The 21053-nt window shown below is 42.3% G+C and overlaps 1 protein-coding gene across 10 annotated transcripts in view; it reads left to right on the top strand.

Annotated features, from left to right (window-relative positions):
- Positions 1-21053, top strand: part of APC (APC regulator of Wnt signaling pathway) — an 858190-nt gene that overhangs the window by 125536 nt on the left and 711601 nt on the right. For 2 of the 10 annotated variants that reach the window (XM_085632601.1, XM_085632603.1), the window contains one exon: positions 4475-4784. The exons of the other annotated variants lie outside the window; for them this stretch is intronic. The gene's annotated coding sequence lies outside the window, so the exon portion shown is untranslated. The remainder of the gene's footprint in view (positions 1-4474; positions 4785-21053) is intronic. 10 annotated transcript variants of the gene reach the window in all.

The following is a 21053-nucleotide window of genomic DNA, read 5'->3' on the forward strand; positions in this document are numbered from 1 at the left end:
CATCCCCCCCCCCACCTCCCCAGCTGGTACCCACTTTGTTACCCCTTATAATATTATGAATAAGTTGCCGAGTAGATCTGACCCCATCTATATACCAGTACCCCGCTGTTTGAACTATGAAAAATCCCTAAGCCATTTGGTATAGTTAAGTCCTCTCGCATTCGCAGTGAATATCTTAATATTAATTCCCATCTTTATATTTTTGATCTTTTTTCCTTGTTCACTACTTCCTCCAGTTCCTAGTTTTAGTGATATTCCCTCAAACCATGTATTACCTGTGCCTATTCAGTTGTGTTTTATTGCACCTTCTTGTGTCCTGTTTTTACTCACTGGCACATTACAATAGCAGCTTTTGTTCCAACACCGCCCTATTGGATGAACATACTAATAAAACATAACTTGGATGTTGTGCCCAAATGCAAACTCCAGGTAATTACTTAACTGATTTGCCCCCATTTGTGGACTGAGTCCCCTTTAACCAGTTATTTAGTGCAAATGGCAATCTAATGATTCTAACCTACTCTCAACTTAAAATTGAACTTGTTGAGACTGATATTTAATACACAGGAGGGATTCTATACGGACCAGTGTCACCCGGCTCCCAAATGGGTGTGAGGTCCCCTCTGTCCAGCCGTTACATCATGCTTAGCTTAGGCATGTGTGCATATCTTCACACCTATCTCTCTAGAATGCACATTATCTTCAGTTGTACCCACCCTGGTCACTCGCAAATAAGCTGTAAGTGTGAAATAGATTAGTTCTTGTCACTTCCATTTGCATGATTGTATGCCATTTTCCCCCCATGTGTATTCCCGGTTACCAGCGTATGCCCATCAGTCAAGTTTTGTTGCAGCCTCTGCAGATTCAATTCATTTGCATCATGGCTTTAGTGTGGTCTCCCAGTTTTACTTCTCTTTAGTTTTCGTCACAGGTCATTTAATTTGTTGCACTTAGTCCCACCACATCTTCAACATCCAGTTGTCAAATGCCCCTGAAAAGAAAAAAAAAATTGACAGTTATTTTAGTACAGCTGTTTTTGCTGGTGTCGGTAAAATTACCTTTCTATGCACCTTTCCTCTGAGTTTTTCATGATCTGTGGCCTTCTGGTCTGGACTACCAGTTCAAGCAAATTCCACACTTAGGTGGCTCTGTAAAGAGGTGTGTGCGTCCGTCATGGTTGATTTGAAACTTAATCGGGTACAATATGTACATTATATTCATGGCCTGTAACTTCTGTTTTACAGTCTCCTTTTTCTGAGTTTTTGTACCTTTTCGTATAGTTTGTAAAGATTCTTATTTGGTCTTCATAGTAAGGATCACTGGTTTTTCATGCATTTTTCAATATTATATTGCGTCCTGTGTAATTAAAAGGTTTTGCTCTGATGTTGCTTGGTGGAGCTCCAGGGAACAGTATACTGAAAGTTAACAGCCCTATGAGTCCAAGGACCTCTATAATCTGCCGCACTGAAGGACCCTCTGCATGCTTCAGAAATCCTAGAAATCTGAGATTTTTCCTTCATTACCTTCCATGTGCATCCTGTACACTTTTTAGGTTGAGCCTAGCGGCAGCGCGCAGTAGTCTAGTATGCTGTGTAAGCTTCGCCCACTCTCCGCCCATACTTTTCATTGGCTAGTGTCATTGTTCTTGATAAATGCTTGCTTCCGATTCATTATGAGGCTTGTTATTCCTTCCTTGTTATCACCTTGTCGCCATTTGTTACCACCCATGACGACTGGTTCTTTTACTTGGCTTCGTACATGGTCTGCTTTATCTAGGGGGTGAGCACTATTTTGTTTATGTGCACTAATGGGGACAATGGCGGATGATAATTTATTGTATTTGTATCCTGAGCGCGGCACCCACTTCTGGGACACAGCGCTCTGTTTTTTTAACTTCATAATGAGTGCGGTGCCCTCTTCAGGGACACCCTGCTCAGTTTCTTTTCTTTTTTTTTCTTTTAACTTTAAAACTGAGCGCGGCATTGCTTTAAGGACACCGCGCTCCGTTTCTTTATTATAATTTTTTACTTTAACACTGAGCGCGGCGCCCGCTTCAAGGACACCACGATCAGTGTTAAAGTTTATTTTATTTATTTATTTTATTTTGAAAGTTTTATAGAGCGCGAACAAGATCCTTGCGGATATCAGAGTGCTATACAGTTAGTAAAGTTCTTTATACATCAAATAAATGTAAATCAAAGCACATATACATAACGTCTTGTAAAAGCAAAATATTATGGTACAACACAGAAACTATCCCGTTGTGTAAGACCGAGGGAAGATATAATGTCTAGGTTGCTTAGATGGTCTCTTATCAACATGAGGTTAGTAACGCGGGTGCGATTGGTCTCGAGATTTCTATAGACCATACTCAGGTGAATTTGGCCATGAGAATCGATTTTACTTCCTTTTTGAAAGAAGCAGTGGAGGGGTTAGGTCTGGTTTCTGGGGGTAAGACATTCCAGATTCTGGGCGCCATCCCTGAGAAGGTTCGGTTATGTTTTCTTCTTGTTGAATCTTTGAAGTTTCAGTAGTAGGTTTTCCGCACTTCTTGAAGATCTGATCCCACCAGAGATTGTCAGTTTCTGTGCCAGATAGCCGGGTGCATTGTGATGCATGGCTTTGTGCGTCATACACGCTATTTTCAAATGAATACTGGCTTCAAGAGGGAGCCAGTTAAAGGATTGTAGATCCGGGGAGATGTGGGAACTCCTTTTAGAACCAGTGATGAGTCTTGCTGCAGCATTGATTGAAGCTCTTAACGGTGCCGTTGAGGCTTTGGGTAGGCCACAAAGAGAGACACTTCCGTACTCCACTCTAGGTATAACTAGAGCTTGTACTGTCTGCTTGAAGTCATTGAATGGTAGGAAGGGTTTCAGCTTCCTCAGTGTGTTTATCTGGAAGTTTGCTCCCTTTGTAGCATTGCTGATGTGTTTTTGCATGTTGAGGTTACTGTCAAGAGTTACTCCTAGTGATTTCGCTGAGTCCACGATGGTAGGTTGAACGTTGAATGCTGTAAGATGTTTAATCAAGTCTTGCATTATGGGGACTTGGGCGGGTGGAGCTTTTAGAAGGAATTCCGGTTTTAGGGCATTCAATTTGAGATGGTTTTCTGCCAGCCAAGTCTGGGTATTCCTAAGTGTTGTATTAAGCAGTTTGATGTCTTCTAAGGTGTGGATCTTCAGGTATAGTTGTGTGTCGTCGGCGCACATGTGATATTGCACGTTAGATGCGTGTAGAATTTCGGTGAGTGGTTCCATGAAACGATTAAACAATTCCAGTATATGTATAACTCAATATTGTCATGTTGTACAGATCCTAACTGAGATAGAAGATTACCTCTAAAAAATATACTTTCACATCGACATAGAAGACCAGATATAACACATGGTAACAAAATCCAATTATCATATATAGTTGATTTTTATGACACTGTTGGAGTGCTCAATGCATTTAGAGGAACTTTCTCTATATGAATTTCGGCACAGGGGCCTTCATCAGGAGAGGCACGTTTAATTAGTTAGAAAAATACCTGCTTCCTATTTATAGCGGTAAATACATATGCGGGTCTATATGGCAAGGCTGGCAACAGTTTACTCTCAAATAATTGAATGGGGATGGTTCGAGTCTAATAACGCCTGGCCTTGGGGTATTTGTCGAGCACAACTTGAAACAAAGCCAGATTGATCGTAAACATGTTGAATCGCCTATGATGTAGAGGGTCTGCGTCCTTCTCACTTTACAGTGCTTAAAGAATCTCAAATAATGAATGGCATGCCTGGATGCAGCTATATGATACCAATGTGCGATGCTTCTGTTTGTAATTCTGGTTCAGCTCTTATCTTTCTGATCAAAAGACATCCATACGATGTAACCAAATCCTTCACAGGATCGAAAAATGCATAAGTGAAGATAATTCTTTACTATTAACATGGCGTTGCATTGGAGGACATCCCCATTCGCACTAAGACTAGGAGCAAGGGGGACATATAAGGTAGGGACAATGTTTCAGGAGATGGAATATGGGTCTTAGAAAAGTTGAATATTTTCGCACATGTTCACATCTTTAAAAACAAAGTAGAGCGTATGGAGAATGCCCTGAGGAGTGCTGGGCTTTTGGGTGTTACTGTTCACACTGACATTGTGGACTTTGCATTTGAAATGCAGAGGTTTTTGAATATTACATGTTTGGGTGTTTGTTCTATAAACCCAGTCAAGGTAGTTAAAGTTGCCCATGAAGGCACTGGCAGGAGAGAAACAGAAATTGGTACAATATTAGCATAGATGGTATGCCCTCAATAGAATGAACTAGTAACCAAGGCTGCAATGAGATAGAAAGACCAATGCTTAAATGCTTGGGAAGCCCATACCTTTGCTGCTCTCAGATATATGACTTAAATCAAGAGATAATTAATGGAGAGCATCAAGAAAGACGCAAGGGTGGCTGACCTGTATTTCTTGTTTTGGTTTCCAGCAAATTTACAAAACAACTTAAAGGGAAGAGTGGAAATCTTTACTGACTAATCTGCAGCATGTGTTCTTGGAGTCACACTGGAGTAAATGTCAGAACATACTAACCCTGCCATCCAGATCTAATGGAAGTGATGAATGCCTCCATGCCTATCCACAGCCAATTTCCCACCAGATGAATGTGCCGGTTAGCAGCAGGCCCGGAGAAGAAGAGTGGGATAAGATAGAAAAGAGAGATAAAGGACATCGCCCCTCTGCTTTGTCATTCAGCTGTGCAATGACTGCTACTGGCATAGCTTATATTTAAATACAAGGTAAATAACTTTTAATAGCTTATCGATCATGATACAATGTCTTGTAATTCCAAATGCAAAAAATATCTTTTCAGAATGTGTCCTAAAAAGATTCCAACTTTGGAATAGTTTTTTATTTTATTGATCAGGTAACTAACCTTCTACTTCATAAGAATACACAGTCTGATTTGAAAATATATGTAAGACTATTTTATTAAATTATAATGCTGAAAACACCCATTAGAATTGTAAAGTAAGGGGGATGTCCAGCCAAGATGTCCAAGTGGATGTGATCCACTACGGCTACGCTATAGCTTTTAGCAGAGTTAAGGCGCACTGCGGTGTATCAACCAGAATCGCATTCAGACGTCCACAAAAGGTTGCAGAGAGGGTCAGGGGGGCCAAAAAAGCTTTGATGATCTTGCACAACAAGGATTAATAGTAGATTTGAGGGTGACTGCCAGAGACAAGATGGCACCTGAAAACGGAGGCTGAGGATGTAGCGTCCTGATGACCACACAACGGAGCACATCCCCCGATACTGGCGAGGGTCAGCGGCGGAAAGCGGATCCAGCAGGGAGTCGTGCGCAGCCTGTCAAGGTCCCGGTGAGTGCCACCCCTGGAGCCTGCGCTGCCAATCTGCAGCCACTGCGGTTCCCAATCTCTCTCGCCTGGTGGCTCCAGTTCGAGAAAGGAAAGCTACAGGACCTGCCTGGTTCCCCGAGGGTGGGGTGGGGAAATGAACAGGTCAAACTTTTGGGCTGCCTGGATGCTTGTTGGCATGGATTGCCTGATCTTCGCATGGCAGTGTGGGCCGGAACAGCTCAAAGAGGGGCCGTGGGTAATCCCACTGTCTGGAGGGGACAGTCCTTTATCCAGGCCGAATCCCCTAATGCACCACAGTGGATTCCATGACAGAATACCTCCCCTATTCAATGCCACACAGTTCAAGGTGCCAGACCCTAAGATGGAGGACCCAATGGACAAGGCCCAGCACCTACCCCTGGCACGAGGCTTTCGGTTTACAGTTCTAAGAGGAGGTATGGATGTTTGATAAACAAAGCGGAATTTAATCAGACCAATAGGGATTTTGTCAATTACAAAGGGCTGGTTACGCTGGGGGCACTTCTCGAGCTGGTCATATGAGGGGTACACGTATGCTGAACTGCTCCTGGTCTGGGACGAGTCGCAGGCTGCCCCACAGACCAATCTGACAGAGGCCTTCCAACGCATACAGGTCATGTTCGCAATCAGATAGAGAGAGTGCTAATGCAGGGACTGTGCAGAGAGAACTGCATCTGCAGCTTCCTGCCCCAAGTGGACCACGATTCTCTGGCGTAAGTCGGGCAACTCCCACCTGGGGCCTCGAGCAAGCGTATTGGGGTGAGTGTGCCCGGAAGGCAGGGAAGCTGCGAGTGATCATTTCGCAATCCCAGCCGAGGGCGTTACTGCATGGGTGACACGTATAGTCCAGCCTATCCCCGGCATCCACAGACTAATCCACCTAGCCAGTCTAGTTGCCTTAATCCCTCTGAAGAAGCAACAACACAACAAGGTATCGAACTACTTCTCTCCAGCAGAGTCACGTGAAAACACGACAGACACACCAGTGGCAGTCACCATGTCTCTCACGAAGGAGGATCTAATGGCATCGCTGCACGATTTAAAGAAAGAGCTTCAGAGGAGCTCAAGTCAGACCTTACCTTTTCACTGGAGACGTTGTGAGGGGCCTACCTGGGAAACTCACAGCACTGCCTCTCTGAGCATCGTCCTCGTCAAACTAAGAAGAAATGATTGACGAGTGCTTCTTCTGGCATCGTACTGCTAGAGTTATTGCACTTAAAGAACTGAATACAATCAGCCTGACGCAAGGGTGTCCAACTGGTGCCAAGTCGACTCAGGAGATCGTTCAATAACCACTGCGGGAGAACGGAACAATTTGAGATGTACCTTGAATGTTGTTAATTGCCTTAACCCTGAATGCTATCAAGAGGAACAGATAGCGATGTTAGACCGACTCGCCTGTCATGCTTGGAAATTATCCCCAAGATGAACGGGTTTAGGGATTGAATGTCGTACGAGTTATATGTTTAAGATTTCTTTTTCATTTTCTTTTCAGTGAATTGACCTTATTTTGTGGTTGCAGGTGAGTGGGGGGAACTGGAGAGGTACATATATGGGGTCAAGGTTAAGGGGGCAGTCTGCAGTCTCGATTATGAGCAGAAATTACATTTCTAGGTGAGGCCTGCACTTTTGTCTGTCCTTGATTCCTCCTTCAGTTGGGCCGATTACAGCAGGGTGAAGAGACCTCCCACATCTTGTGTCTCGGATGTGGATGCTCAAGGATGGAAACAGCCCAGTGCTAACTGCTGTAGCAAGCATCAATCTACTTAAAGGCTGTGTCTGGGGTGCAGCCTGATCAGAAAACTTTAAAAATGAGCAAACTTAAATCGTTAATACAGTTAAAAGAAAAAAAAAAGAAACCAAGTGCAGTGTCCTTTCAGCGGCGCCGTGCTCAATTTTAAACTTAAGCAAGCAGCCCACTAGCAAGCAGCAAGTAGGAGTTCTGTGCATATTCCAGTCAGATCACCAAATAGAAAACTATTATGCTGTCTTGAGTCTTTAACAGGTAACAGCTGAGCCCTTGTCACCCCAGCTGGTTTTCTTCTGTTACTTGCACCGCCTTTTGTATAGTAAGCACACTATTCACATTTGTACGGTCCAGTAGCCCTTTTGGAGACTGAGCGCTCTTTACCGATCTGTGATTACTACCGACCGGACAGAAGCTGCCCCAAAATGGCCTACATATTATTTAGTAAAGTTTTATATCAGTGAATGGTATAAATAAGTAGTGTCTGATCCTGTGGGGGCCTTTGTAGTGTAGTTCTGTGTATCACTTAACCATGCTTTTCTTTTTATTTTCCTCGGTTTCTCGGTGTTAGGGAACTTTTTTGTTGCTAAGTGTCATTAACCAGTTGTCTAGCTTCCATGGAAAAGTGTTCGTTTGTGGATGTTGCTTTTTAAGGCATCTTTTAGTCGTTGGGCCCGATATGTACATTTGTGTGGGGTAGAGGGGTTTTCTTGACATGCTGCACTCTGTCATCTAGATGGCTTTGTTTCTCACAGAGGTGTCTAGTGTGTGTGTTTTTTTTTTTTTTTGTTTGGACTGGAGTAAGAAAATAATATAGATGGAGTATAATAGACTAGCAAGTGCCGTTGTAATATAGCAATATGGAATTGTTGCATGTACATAACAATGTCTCTAAAATGCACTTGGTTGAGTGCGTTTGTATATGATTTCTTGGAGTTTGGTGATTGGCGTTTGGTATAAATTATAACCATGCACGCCTTCTAATCCGTATATAGTTCACACAGCAGGCATGCAATGAAAATTGTATAATATCACCTCTTTCACACGAGGAAAGGAAAAATCGGGTGTCTTGGTGTCCAGTATGTTCTCAACGTTTGCTGTGCTGATATATTGTATAGCTCTGATATTTTGACAGGCCTTTGCTGGTTGAGTTAAGTAATGCAGTCTAGAGTAACTACCAAGATGGTGTTCGGCCTTCGTGGTGCCTCCCTTAGAGAAGGCGTCTCTGGGCAAAACTCGAGGGGCAGAGTAGTTGGTAGGGAGGGATTACTGGGAATCCTTCAAATAGGCTGTGCCATCAGACGTTGGATATCGGCCTAGGGAGACTGTGGAGTGAAACAAACATGTATGTAGCAAACATCACAGAGGGAGCAAAACTGAGTCATAGATGGACCCGGGCAGATGAAGCAAAAGAAGATGTTCATGGACCACAGGTAGAAGTAATTGGAGCGTAGCAGAACAGAGCGAGCAAAACAAGTCACTCAGAGTCACAGATAGAACTGAAGTCATTGAGCTAAATAGAAGTCATAGATGCACCAGATAAACATAAATGGTGGGCCACAAATGGAGCAAAACAGCAGAGAACTGCGTTTCAAAAAGATCAAAACTGCACTGTAGGCCACAGGGAAGGCAAAATATGTTGCAGATGGAGCAAAATAATAGGAGCAAAACCAGGTGCTATAGAAGGATTTGACAGATTTGTTGAAACTGATCAAATTCGAGGCAGAAAAATGGGCATACCAGAGAGGTTTTATAGAGGAAGCAAGTAGAAACAGTGGGTCTGAATGGGAGCCCAACAAATAGAAAGTAGACTGATAGAGTGAAGTGAAAAGTGAATTAAAGCGTGCAAATCAGGATTACAGAACAAACCAGATGGCGCAAAACATGGTTTACAGAGAGCCAACAAGTTGCAGATGGGTCAAAATGAAAAGAGCTAATCTGGGGAGACAGAAGAAGCACGAGGTAGACAAACAGGCGAGGGAGGTCACAATGGGAGCAGTTAGAACTTGCTTTTAATAGGAATCATGGTGACAGAGGTTGAAAGAGCAACAACACTGTATTATAATGCTACACTTAATGAATATGACCACCAACCTCATGAAAGCCCTACGCTTTCTGTGTGGGACACTTCTGTCCTTACAGTCTAGGAACACTTGTTTTATTATAATTCTGTATTTTCTATATGCGAACAGTTACCACAATGCAAACCTGTACTTTTGCATTGCGGTTATACATGCGGTCTCCAGGGAATCGATTTAGGCAAGTAAGCCGAGAAGGGCCTTGACGAAGGTTTGACTACAGGCCCCTCCTCCCTGGCAAAGACCATGGCGCAATAGTGCCGCGTCAAAGATATACAGAATAACACCAAAGTTACCGTATATATAATAGGGGTATGCGCATGGCATGCTATCCATTGTTTCCTTTATAGAGGATTCTGAGCAGTGGTACCATTGAGATTAGATTCCCTATAGGTCCTGAAGAAGAGCCTTTAGGAGAACGGCTCAAAACATATTGACCGATCATTTCTGAAGAGAACGGACTCATTACAGTCTACGCCTTCAGTTACAACCCCTAATTTTAACCTTACCGACTAGGGACGGGACTAAAAGTATTGTCCTACTATTCAGGTATTTTTAACTAATTTTTCCACTCCCCTCCACCTCACTATCTTTTATCATTAACTAAATCCATAAATGCTCCAGCGTAACCGGTGAGTCGTAGCACGCCTTCATCCGTAAAGGATTGGGATGAACCCCACCAATGAAGCATGCCACCAAGGGGCAACCCTGGTCGGTGAGGGGTCTCTAGGAAAAATGTTATTTTCCTACTGAACGATCTCAGTGGAAATTTGCTGTATCTCATACCATCCCCTGGGCAGGTTTCTTTCGAATCTTTTTGATAAACGCATCTACAAGGAGGATAAACCTAGCCTCTACCTCCTTCCTCCCCCCCCCCCCCTTTTTTTGTGGAATACTATTCACATCTCCTCCCTTAGTGTAATTTGAAATACTGATGGATGGAATATTGTGTCAAGGAGCTTTACAGGCTATGCACCTTTGCTTGAAATGGGTGCATCCTTCATTGATAGACAGGGCAGATTAACTAAGAAGTGAATCTGCTGAATTCTGGAGTCTCATTTTCTCATCACCCTCTTTGATGATTGATTAACCTGAAGATACTGTGGTTGGCAGCAGAAGGGGGTGAAGGCCCATTCATTACTGCATTTTGTTTATTTCCTGTAACCGCCGCAAGTTGTGATTTTGGGGGTATACACCAGCTACAGATGTGTAACTGAATTGTGACCACTTTGTTCCAAACCTTGCCATTAAATAGAGAAGTGCTAATATTTTACAAAGGGGATGAGGGGGTTTAAAGCAAGATTTATTTTCAATGAAGTGTGTGTAGTCTGAAGGTCTTCTGGGATTGGTTGTTTTTTTTTAGTGCTTGTTGTAAGTTTTGTCAATTTTGCATTCTGTAGGTAGCACAATTATATGGGAGAGCCTGCGGGCCTAGTAAGTGCATACAACTGATCATCTTTGTACCTGGATTGTAGACTTTGGTTCTGCTCATGTTAATGTATCTTCTAGTCATGAATGTAAATGTAATTGAACTTTCATCAAAAGGCTAGATTTATTTTTTACAGTAGTAAGATTGAAGTTGAGGTGAGAACACAAAACAAGAAAGGTTCGGCGTTACAGTGCCCCACTGTAGCCGTAACGGTATCTTGTGCACTGTAGAGGGAAAACTGTTGGTGCAGGATCATCATAGGCTATTCAGGGAACATATGTTCTAGCTGTTAACCACATGGACAAATAGAATTTGAGGTGTCCTCTGTCTTTATTAATGATCACAAGGAAAAACAAGCATTTGTAATGCAATAGGTCACGCATTTGCGAGAGTTTGAGCTATTGGCATTGTAAATGACCATGCCTTTTATTTATGGGTTGGTATTCAAAACAGATAAATAAAAGGCATTGTCATTTATAATGCCAATAGCTTAAACTCTCGCAAATGCGAGACCTGCTGCATTGTAAATGCTTGTTCCTAATGTGCAACAGAGCTCGGACAGTTCCTTCCCTTTCGGTTGCAGTATCTGCCTACATTTTAATATGAAGCTGTTTTTTTGCCCGCTTCTATTTTTGATGCATACTGTTAAACTTTATTTTGTTTTGTGGCTACCACATTTTTGTCCTTGGCCGTTTTGAACATCGTATGCATTTATGGTGCTCGTCAAGGTTATCTTTGATGCACTTATACATTTCCAATTTCAGCCTGGAGTATTCCTATTTCACCTCACCAGTGCTTGCCTCCTCCTCTCTGTCACATTCGTTGTCTGTTTATTTTCACCTTTCCAGTTGCAGTTGTTAAGTCACTATCAGTTGTATTGTGTATCTGTCCTATCAAACCACTGTACTGTTGCAGTGAATTTTACCTCTCGATTAATTTGTCCTGTTTCTCAGCAACCATTGGCTGTGTGCAAACCTACTACACTTAAGGTATCTCCAGCTATTGTCCTTTTCTTTCTGCCCTTCACCTAGGTTTCACCTCCCTCAAACACCTTTTTTTGCATATCAGACAGCCTCACAGTATGCTTGTTATGTCAGTGCTCTAGTAATCTCAGATTGTCAAATCTGGAAAACTATTTTATCCCAGGGGTCTCAAGTTTTTGTTGCTTGCTTTTTGTTTTACCACGTTCTCTTTACAGGATCTTACTTTCTTATTTAACTCTCTAATGAGGTGTATGCTTTTCCACTGCAGCTGATACTACATTAGTTGTCATCTCCCATGTGTGCCTTTTTGTTTTTTTGTTTTTTTCCTATTTAACCTTGCAAGTTCATTTTGGTTTCGGCGGGCCATTTGTCCTGTTTGGCATGGCTGTTGTTTTTTTATTTTAACCCTTTGCCAGGAGAGCTATTGTCGCTGTGCGAGTAGATTCTGTGTTCCCTTCAGTTCTATACACTTGTATCTCTTATTAAACTTCATTTACCTTTGAACTTGCTTCATTGTAATATTGATGATGAAAATGAAGCTGAAGCAGAGGGGATGCCTATTGTAGCAGAAGCTGTTCTATAAGGTCATTTTCGCTGCCTGTGGTGTGCATAATCAGATTGGTGTGACTGCCTCCCAGGTGTTTTGGTGTCTGTCACTGACTTCCTGCAAAGTCATTGTCGGTTTTGACCCTAATCTGGCTTGAGAATGGCAAAGCCATAGTTGGATACGAAGCCGGAAGACGGCACATGCAGAGTGCTCATGGTAAACAGTCCAGGTATACCATCATCGCCTTGATAGCAGCACTGGTGTATTAAACTGTAGGATGATCACTGGACGAACTGCAAAGCAGTGAACATATTGGGTGGGTGAACATTGAAACTGAGGGCAGGTAGTTTGAAGATGGACGTGTGTAATTGTATTGTCTGACTGCACTGAGAGAAAGTTTCAACATTTGTTTTGGGGTGTAAACATGTGTCTTCTGGTTAACTGCCTTTCCATGACATTTGTTGCTGTAGCCTAGATACATACATGCTAATTTCTCAGTGGCACTATTCTAATCTCGAGACTCCTATTCTTTTTTCATGTGTCAGCAGTGACCACATTTGTTATTTTAGATTTTTTTTGTGCCAGCACAGAAAGCATTTTCTACTTTTGTTATGTTATTTTACTAACTACTAGAGGCACAAACATTATGATTTAAGTTCTGCCCCTTTATTTCTGAAACATGGAGATGCACCTGGAGTGTTCTTGTAGAGTATCCATTATAGCACAAGTGGAGATTTTTGAGGGAGAGAAGAAAATTGCTCAGCTGCAAACTGTACTTTGCCTGCATTAGAAAATTATTCTATGGTTAAGCAAAAACAAATGAGATTGCAGTATGGCAACATCGTGATCATGGTAATTGAATGTTACAAGTTTTGTTAAGGTGTGCAACCTAGGGGTCAATCCGATGAGGACTATGTTATTGTGTTTAGGTATTTAGAAGTGACATAGTAGTTTGCGCACATAAATTACGAACTGGTATTGAGAAACTATATTTTAACACAGATGACAAACTGAAAGATGCAGGAACGTCTTTGGGTATTTATCAGATTTGTCTATATTTCAGTGGTTAATGTTGCTAAATTTGTTGATTAATTCTGAAATTAGTGCAGGAGATTAGTGGGATGCCTTTGTTAAGAACCCAGAATAGTAAATAAAGGAAAAGTGGTGCAACTAACTGGTGGGCCAAATGGTAGGGGTTTACACATTGTACCATATGTAAGAATATGCTCTCTGTAAGTCGCATGATGAGGAACATAATATGCCTCTTAATGTCAGAGGTAAATTAAAAAATATATATTTGATTATTTAATAGGAAAATCATAAGGCCTCTTTCTCCCTTAATAATATAGTTGAAGCTTTTAGGAGAACTATGTTTATGAATGGAAGGACTTTTAAATGAAGCCATATGTGTGGGCCAACATCGATAGAGCATGTTATATTTTATTGTCAAATATCGATTGAAATAATCTTTAGCTTTCACCATTAAAGGTTAATACCTATTGAATGAAAATAAAACCCTTTAACTCACACCAATTCTCTTTATTGACTGAACTAAAAGTCTTTAATGATTTATTGCTATGTAGATGATTGCTCCTTACTTCTCCTTATCAACAAACAAAGGTCCATACGACCAGTGGTGGGGGTTATTTAATGATAACACCTGAAGATTGAGACATAGAAAACCCCGCTCCTTCAAGAAGTAGCGAAAGGACGGTCCAGGAGAAAGGAGCAGAAATAATTTACCCCAGTTTAAAATTGCCCTTGTCCCTTAAGTCCACAGCCTGAACTTTAAGATTAAAAGAGTTTGCGGTTTCAAAGGCAGTTACAGTGGTGGAGGTATATCAGTAGGGTATGCGTCAGCATTTTCTGATTAAGAATCAGTCGGCATGCTGAAGTTGTGTATTTTGTGGTATGGTAAAATCTACAGAATGGTTGTGTGTATGCTTAGATGTTAAGCAGTTGAAGTTATCGAACTCTGAGTAGTCCAAGATCCCCGGATAGTTGAAATTGGGGTGTTAAATCTGCTAAGGTTTGTGGTGCAAATTTGTGAGGTACCATTACCGGCACAATTGAGACAGGGATTATTGTAATAGTTTGTTTTGAGGGTACTAATATTGATTGGTGTTAGTGAACCTATTACGCAGAGGGGAAACTATCAGTCGGGGTGGTTTCCTGCTGGTCAAGATTTCATTCACATGCATGTGTTTAGGGAAGATGGAAATTATTGAAACATTTTCCGATTTTGTTTATTATACGAATGAACTACTTTGAATTCTTGAGCTGAGCAGTCAAGTTATTTTTCAATTGTGCTTGCTTAGAGTTATAGAATTGGTGTTTGTGAGAATTGTAAAGGAGAGTGAACAGTTGCAAGGAATGAAGAATTATATCAGAGTGTGCCGTGCTGAGATAGATCAGTTGAAGTGGAGTGCTGCGCTGAGACTGGTTGACTAGTCCTCAAATATTAAGCTGTGATAGGCCTACGAAAGAAAACTGTCCCAGGATTGGAGGAAAGTATTGACTTATAGGGAATTGAAAGTTAAACAAAAATATTGAAATTTTCTGAATTGGTTATTGTTAATATCTTGTTGAATTTTTGTAATCATGAAATCTTTCAAAGCCTTTAGAGATTTGATGAGGGGTGATGTGCGAGCCCCAGTTCGGGAGGGTGAAGAGAGGCTCCACCGAAAGGTATGCCAACTCATTCTATGGGGCTTCATACATGCTTGTGGCTTCGTCAGTGGTGTAAGATCACTGAAAATAAGGGCCGTTTAAATTTCCACAATACGGTACTTTTGATTTAAAGATTATTGAAAACTTAACCGAAAAGTTATATGAAATAAAGTTGCCTCCTACACCTCCACAGTATGAAGCATATGCTTGGGAGCCAACAGCTCATGCCAAAGAGAAAGAAAAATATCAGAAAAGAGGAAAGGGAGCAGTGAGAAATTACATTGATGCTCAATGGGATGAAGGGCAGAAAAGGTGGAAAAATGTATTGTTGAAGGAGCTAAAGTGTACCCAGCAATAACAGCTAAGGCTAAAAAGAATCCTAAGCAGGAAAATGATGATGAGGAAGCTGCAAGGAAAACAGACACTTATAGTGATTCAGGGGATGGTATATCAGATGCCTTATTGTCCTCATGCCCACCGCCATATGTAGCCCCCACAACGAATATGGAAGGTGTTAGGACTGCCAGTACTACAGTGGTTACAGCCTCTGTTGATCCAATTCAGATTGAAAGACAACTTCCATTGCTCCTGAAACTGTTGTAGTAGACCATACTGTAATTGCACCAGGTGTTACTGCTTCTGTTGTAACCATTCCTGTCCCAGTGTCGCCAGTTGTTTAAGCTCAGAGTTTGGCATTACGTTTTGTTTCAACTGAACCAATAAATATTGTTCCGAATCCTGCTGTTCAAGGTGCTGTAGGAGGAGTAGCTGTGACAGGGTTCATCCTGACATGGCAAATTGTTGCCTGGACTACACTTCAAAATGTTCAATCATTCAGAGAAGGTAGAAGAATTGTCTTTACGACACCAGTTGCACAGGAAAAGACCGCATCGTTTGACAATGGGATTTTTCCCCCATGATTTGAAGACAATAAAAGGGTGGGAGATACAGAGAGATCATCTACAAGCTAGGAAAGAGCGAGACTCTTAGATGTACCAAAATTAAAGGTGGAATTAGATGAGTTTGTTAGAGATTGCTTAGACATTTCACATTTGAACCAATACCAGGAAAATGAATTGATTTATTTAAGGAAAGAGATCGCAAGAGTTGGGGGTGTTACCCTTGACTAATTCAACTGAATTGGCAGGAAAATATGAGGTGGATCCCTCCAAGAGTATTCTTTACAGTAAAGCTTTAGGATACAGTTACATGATGAAGCGATTGTGACATTCCGGTCGTCAGGGATGAGATTACACATTGCAGAATTGGTAAATTGTATTAGCAAATAGTGATTTTGACAGATTAGAAAGCAAGTGGGCAAAGAAACTGGGAAAGAAAAAGAAACAATCTGACGCTACAGAAGCAAATGGTAAGCTGCCACCAGCACCCCCAGATCAATATGAGGCTTTAACTTTTTCTGTGAGGGAAATACCAGATGGTGGGGTATGTTCGTGTACTATGGAGCAGAGGTGATCTTGCAACATCCACAAACAACTTTCCGAAGTTAAGCGAGAATCCCTCTCAGTGGTATATACAAGGTCACAGATTCGTAAAGATTTCAAAGGTTTTGTGGACAGACGTGAATACTTCTTTCATATAGTATTTTTTGATATTGTAGTACCGAGTAATTTGTGGACTGAAAGTAAGATAGTTGTGCAGTGACCACGTTCTGAGCCTCCAAGAGATGCACATACCTGTGTACCTTCACCTGTGGTAATGACAAAGTATGATAAGGTGATTACCTTTATGCAAGGAAAAGTTCCAGTGAGATACATTGATTGGCTAAAGATCAATAGAACTACTCGGGAAGCGAAAGAATCTCTGCATGCTTACTATGAACGATTTTTGGTGGTTTTTAAACAGCATAGTGGGCAAGAGAATTTGCTTATATGGAATTTTGTTATTATAAAGGAACAGTGGTCCCATTCAATTCGAGTAAATTAAAGTGCCACAATTAGTTCAATGAAAAATTGGGTTTTATGTTTAAAGACAATGCAAAGAATAACTAAAAAATTACTGTAAATAGTGAGAAAAGTAAAACAGTGAGTGAGTTGGTGGCAGGGTAATAGGAAATCAGCCGATTTCCGGTACCCAGGCAAGTGATTTTAAAAGGTGACTTTTTGTGCTCAAGGGTAATTGTTATCAAAAAGTCAATAAAACATTTCATACTCCGACATTTCAATCTGGTAATACATTGGAGTTTAGAAATGATTGTCGACGACGTTTCGATCCCGTAACAAGTAGTGGGATCTCTTCAGGACAAGGAATTGATAATGAATTGCCTGGGAGAGAGCCTAGTGGGGAGGGGGAGAAAAAATAACAATATGCAAAGTTAGGAAGAGAGCATGGGAAGAGTAAAGGAGAGGCGAGAATAGTTAGAGGGTAATATGCAAGAAGGGAGGGAGTGGTACAAAAATAGCAGGGTCAGAACTTACAGTGAGAGGATGACCCAATAAAATAGTAACTGTTGCGCAGCCGCGCCAGCTTAAACTAGACGATCCTAGTGTTGTAGTTCGGAATGCGGTGTAGGCGAGAATTAGAGCCTGTGGGGAAAAGGGAGAGTGAGGGCGGGGGAGGAGTGCAGAAGCGTAGGGTGCAGGTGGAGGGAGGTTTGTGCAAGGGCTTACCAGAGATAGAAGATGAAGCGCCCCGTCAGAAACTGTCACAACCGAGGCTCGATGGATATAACAATTCCGTGTGGGCAGATAGGTGAGCCTGGAGAAGAAGGGGAGGGTTAGGAGGGGGTGAAGGAGTGACTGAATGTGTGAGTAGGGGGAGACAAGCGGGCTACGGCTTACCAGGGGAGCGGCAAGGAATAAGGTGGGATCGGTCCAAAATTGGCGAATCAGGTCTGAGTAGAACCGATAGGAATTCCGAGGCAGCCCGGTCGGGCTTGTCGATGGGTTCGGAAACCTACATTCTGTGGGGAGAAGGAAGGAATAATGAACCCGGAGGAGGTTGTGGATGAATTGATAGTTGCGGTACCAGAGGATTGAAACTCACCGTGGGGCGGTAGTCCGGGAATCGAGCGAAGGAAATTGTAAATTAGCTACGATGCAAGCCGCATATACCACGAGGACCTGTGGAAGGGAGGGAGGGAATCGAGTGAGAGAGGGCGAGTAATGTAGGGGAAGGGAGAAGGGAGCGAGCGAGTGTGTCTTACCTGGGGAGCTTGCGAGGATCAGGCTAAGCGTCAGGGTACGGGCTGTGTGAGTGGAGCCTCAGTGGGACGGAAGTACACTGGTGAATTGGTTCCGCCCAGTAACCGAAAGCGAAGAGGGCCAAGGTGGAGTGGAATAAGAGAGCGGCCATGATGGAATGGTCAAGGAAGCCAATAGAGACATGACAATTGTGAAGGTAGCCCAGATAGGAAAACAATAGTGTGGAAAGTGGCGCCCCAGTAGGAAGGGCGAGGAGCAGTACGGAAAGGAGGGAAGAGGGGATAAGTTATAGTAGTGATAGACTAATTCAGTTATAACAAGGGAATGGAAGGAAGGGGGTAGGAGGGGATAAGTTATAGTAGTGATAGACTAATTCAGTTATAACAAGGGAATGGAAGGAAGGGGGTTAGAGGGCATTGAAAGGCCAGGGAATTGCTCGGTCTAAGCTACATAGAAATACAGAGAAAACACATTTCAGTAATGTTACGCATGGCTAAGTGTACACATAGAGATACTCATGGATTAGAGTAGATTAGACCAGTCCTCAAGTCGGTTCAGTCCAGAGTGATGGCTATTGCAGCGAATTATCCATTTAAGTTCCTCTTTGTTGAGGACAGATGCAATGTTCATGTTCCTTGTGGACTGTGTGATAACACTGATCACCTGCCATCTCAAGTCGTCCTCGGTATGATTAAGTTGTGTGAAATGTTCAACAAGAGGGGCGTTAGCCGTCTTGCAGCGGATTCTGCTTCTATGTTGGCAAATGCGAATCCTGATTTTCTGCGTCGTTTGTCCCACATAGATCAAATTGCACGGGCATGTTATGGCATATATAACATTATTAGTGTTACAATTAGAAAAATTGTTCAAGGTGACGTTAATGTTAGCATGCACGAAGGTTTTAGTATCCAATGTGAGGCAGCAGACACTACAGTTAGTACATTTGAAGTGGCCCACTAGTGGTGGTAAATTGCAAAAAGTTCTAAGGGTCGAATCTCTGTTTGGTTCTGGAATTGCGGCCCTGACTAGATGATCCTTAATACTTTTGTTCTTTTTAAATGCAAAAATAGGGCACTCTATACGGAGGTTTCCAGCATTCAGTGTGGGCCAATGTCTCTTGATACATTTTTTCACTATGTTAGAAATAGGTGTAAAGGTAGTGACACACACAAGTTTGTCGTTCTGTTTTTTATCCTTGGGAGTTAGTAGAGTTTCCCTCGGGCAGTACCACGCTCTTTTAAGCGATCTCTTGACTAATTTACGTGGGTAACCTCTGTCAGTCAATTTTTTGAGTAGCAGGTTAGCTTCAGAGAAATAGTCTTGTTTGAAGAAGCAATTGCGCCGTATCCGCAAGAATTGTGAGTATGGAAGTGAGTCTCGAAGGGCTCTGGGGTGATGACTGCTGTATGCCAAAAGAGTGTTTTTCTCAGTGGGTTTGCGGTAAAGGGTGGTGTAGAGACCCTCGTTTTGAGCAATGATAGTGAGATCCAGGAAGGCTATTTGTTCTTTACTGCTGTTAACAGTAAATTTTAAACCATTGCTGTGATGATTAAGCCAGTTATGGAATTGAGCTAGGTGGTCTGTGTTACTGTTCCATATAAGGAAAATATCATCGATGTAACGTTTCCATTCTTGTATGTAGGGTCTGAAGGGATTGTGGGGGGATAGTATGGTATTGGTTTCCAGCCAATCCATGTACAGTATCGCGAAATTTGGAGCGAAAACTGCGCCCATACTGGTTCCTTTAACTTGTTGGTAAAATGTGCCATCAAAAAGGAAGAAATTCTTTGTGAGGCAGATTTTTAGAAGGTGAATAATGAAGGAGGTAGGGACTGAATGAGGTTGTGGCCTGGTATTAAGAGTGGATCTTATTACGTCAATGCCTTCATCATGGGGAATGTTGGTGTAGAGTGACTCCACATCGAGGGTGCAAAGGAGATCGTTGAGAGGGTTAAAGGGAAGTCCCTCTATAAAATTTATCATGGCCATGGTATCTTTAATGTAGCATCGAGTGACTGGGACGAAGTCTCTGATAAAGAAATCGATGTAGCGACCCAATGGTTCCAAAATAGAGCCACAACCCGACACAATGGGGCGGCCCGGGGGGGTGGTGGGGTTCTTATGTATCTTGGGCAGGGTGTAAATTACTGGTGTGCGGGGACTTTTGGTGTTGAGAAATTGAAATTCATTCTTAGTCAAAAAGCCTTGGGTTAGGCCTTCTTCAGTGATATCAAGAATGAGTTTTTGAATATCTTTGGTGGGATCAGAGGGCAGTCTTAGATAGTGGTCTGTTCTAGAAAGTTGTGTCAGTATGCCCTGTTTATAGGAGTCAGTGTTTTGGATGACAATCCCTCCTCCCTTGTCTGCTGGTTTGATGGTCAGGTCATTCATTCTCTTGAGATTCTTCATAGCTTCTTTCTCGGTTAATGAGAGGTTGTAAGGGATGTACCTACGTTGGTGTTCAAGTGTGGCTACTTCGTTTAGAACCAGTTTTTCAAAAGTTAGAACTTCAGGTGGGATACTGTACAGAGGCGGGGAAAAAGTAGAGGGAGGGCGAAATGTGGTAAATGCTGTAGAGGTGGTGAAAGGTCTGTTTTCAAAGAAGGCCTGAAGGCGAATCTTCCTAAAGAACCGTAAGAGTTCAATTTGGAGTTGCAAATAATCAGGTCTAGTGGTAGGAACATATGAGAGTCCTTTGCTAAGTAATGTAATTTCTTGCTCAGAGAGAGAGTGAGTAGAAAGGTTAAAAATTGGAATAGTTTGATATTCACCCATAGTGTCTGTGGTCGCTGTGTTAGAATAGTGGATGGTGGGAATAGTGTTATTCACCATTGGTAATATCGCTGGCGTGTCTGTCTGTCGCCAGGGGTACTGTGCCAACGTGGAAGCCGTGGTGTTCCGCGGCTGGGTTGACGCCCCCGGTCTTGCCCTAAAAAATTATCAGGGTTGTTTGGTCTGGTTCTGGATGTGCTGGGGCCTTCAGTGGAGTCAGAATTATCTGAGGACTCAGCCGAAGTCTCAGAAAAACCAACTACGTGTTGCTGTTTGTTA

The sequence above is a fragment of the Triturus cristatus genome, chromosome 2_1 (assembly GCF_964204655.1).
Source record: "Triturus cristatus chromosome 2_1, aTriCri1.1, whole genome shotgun sequence".
In the NCBI taxonomy this organism is placed as follows: domain Eukaryota; kingdom Metazoa; phylum Chordata; class Amphibia; order Caudata; family Salamandridae; genus Triturus; species Triturus cristatus.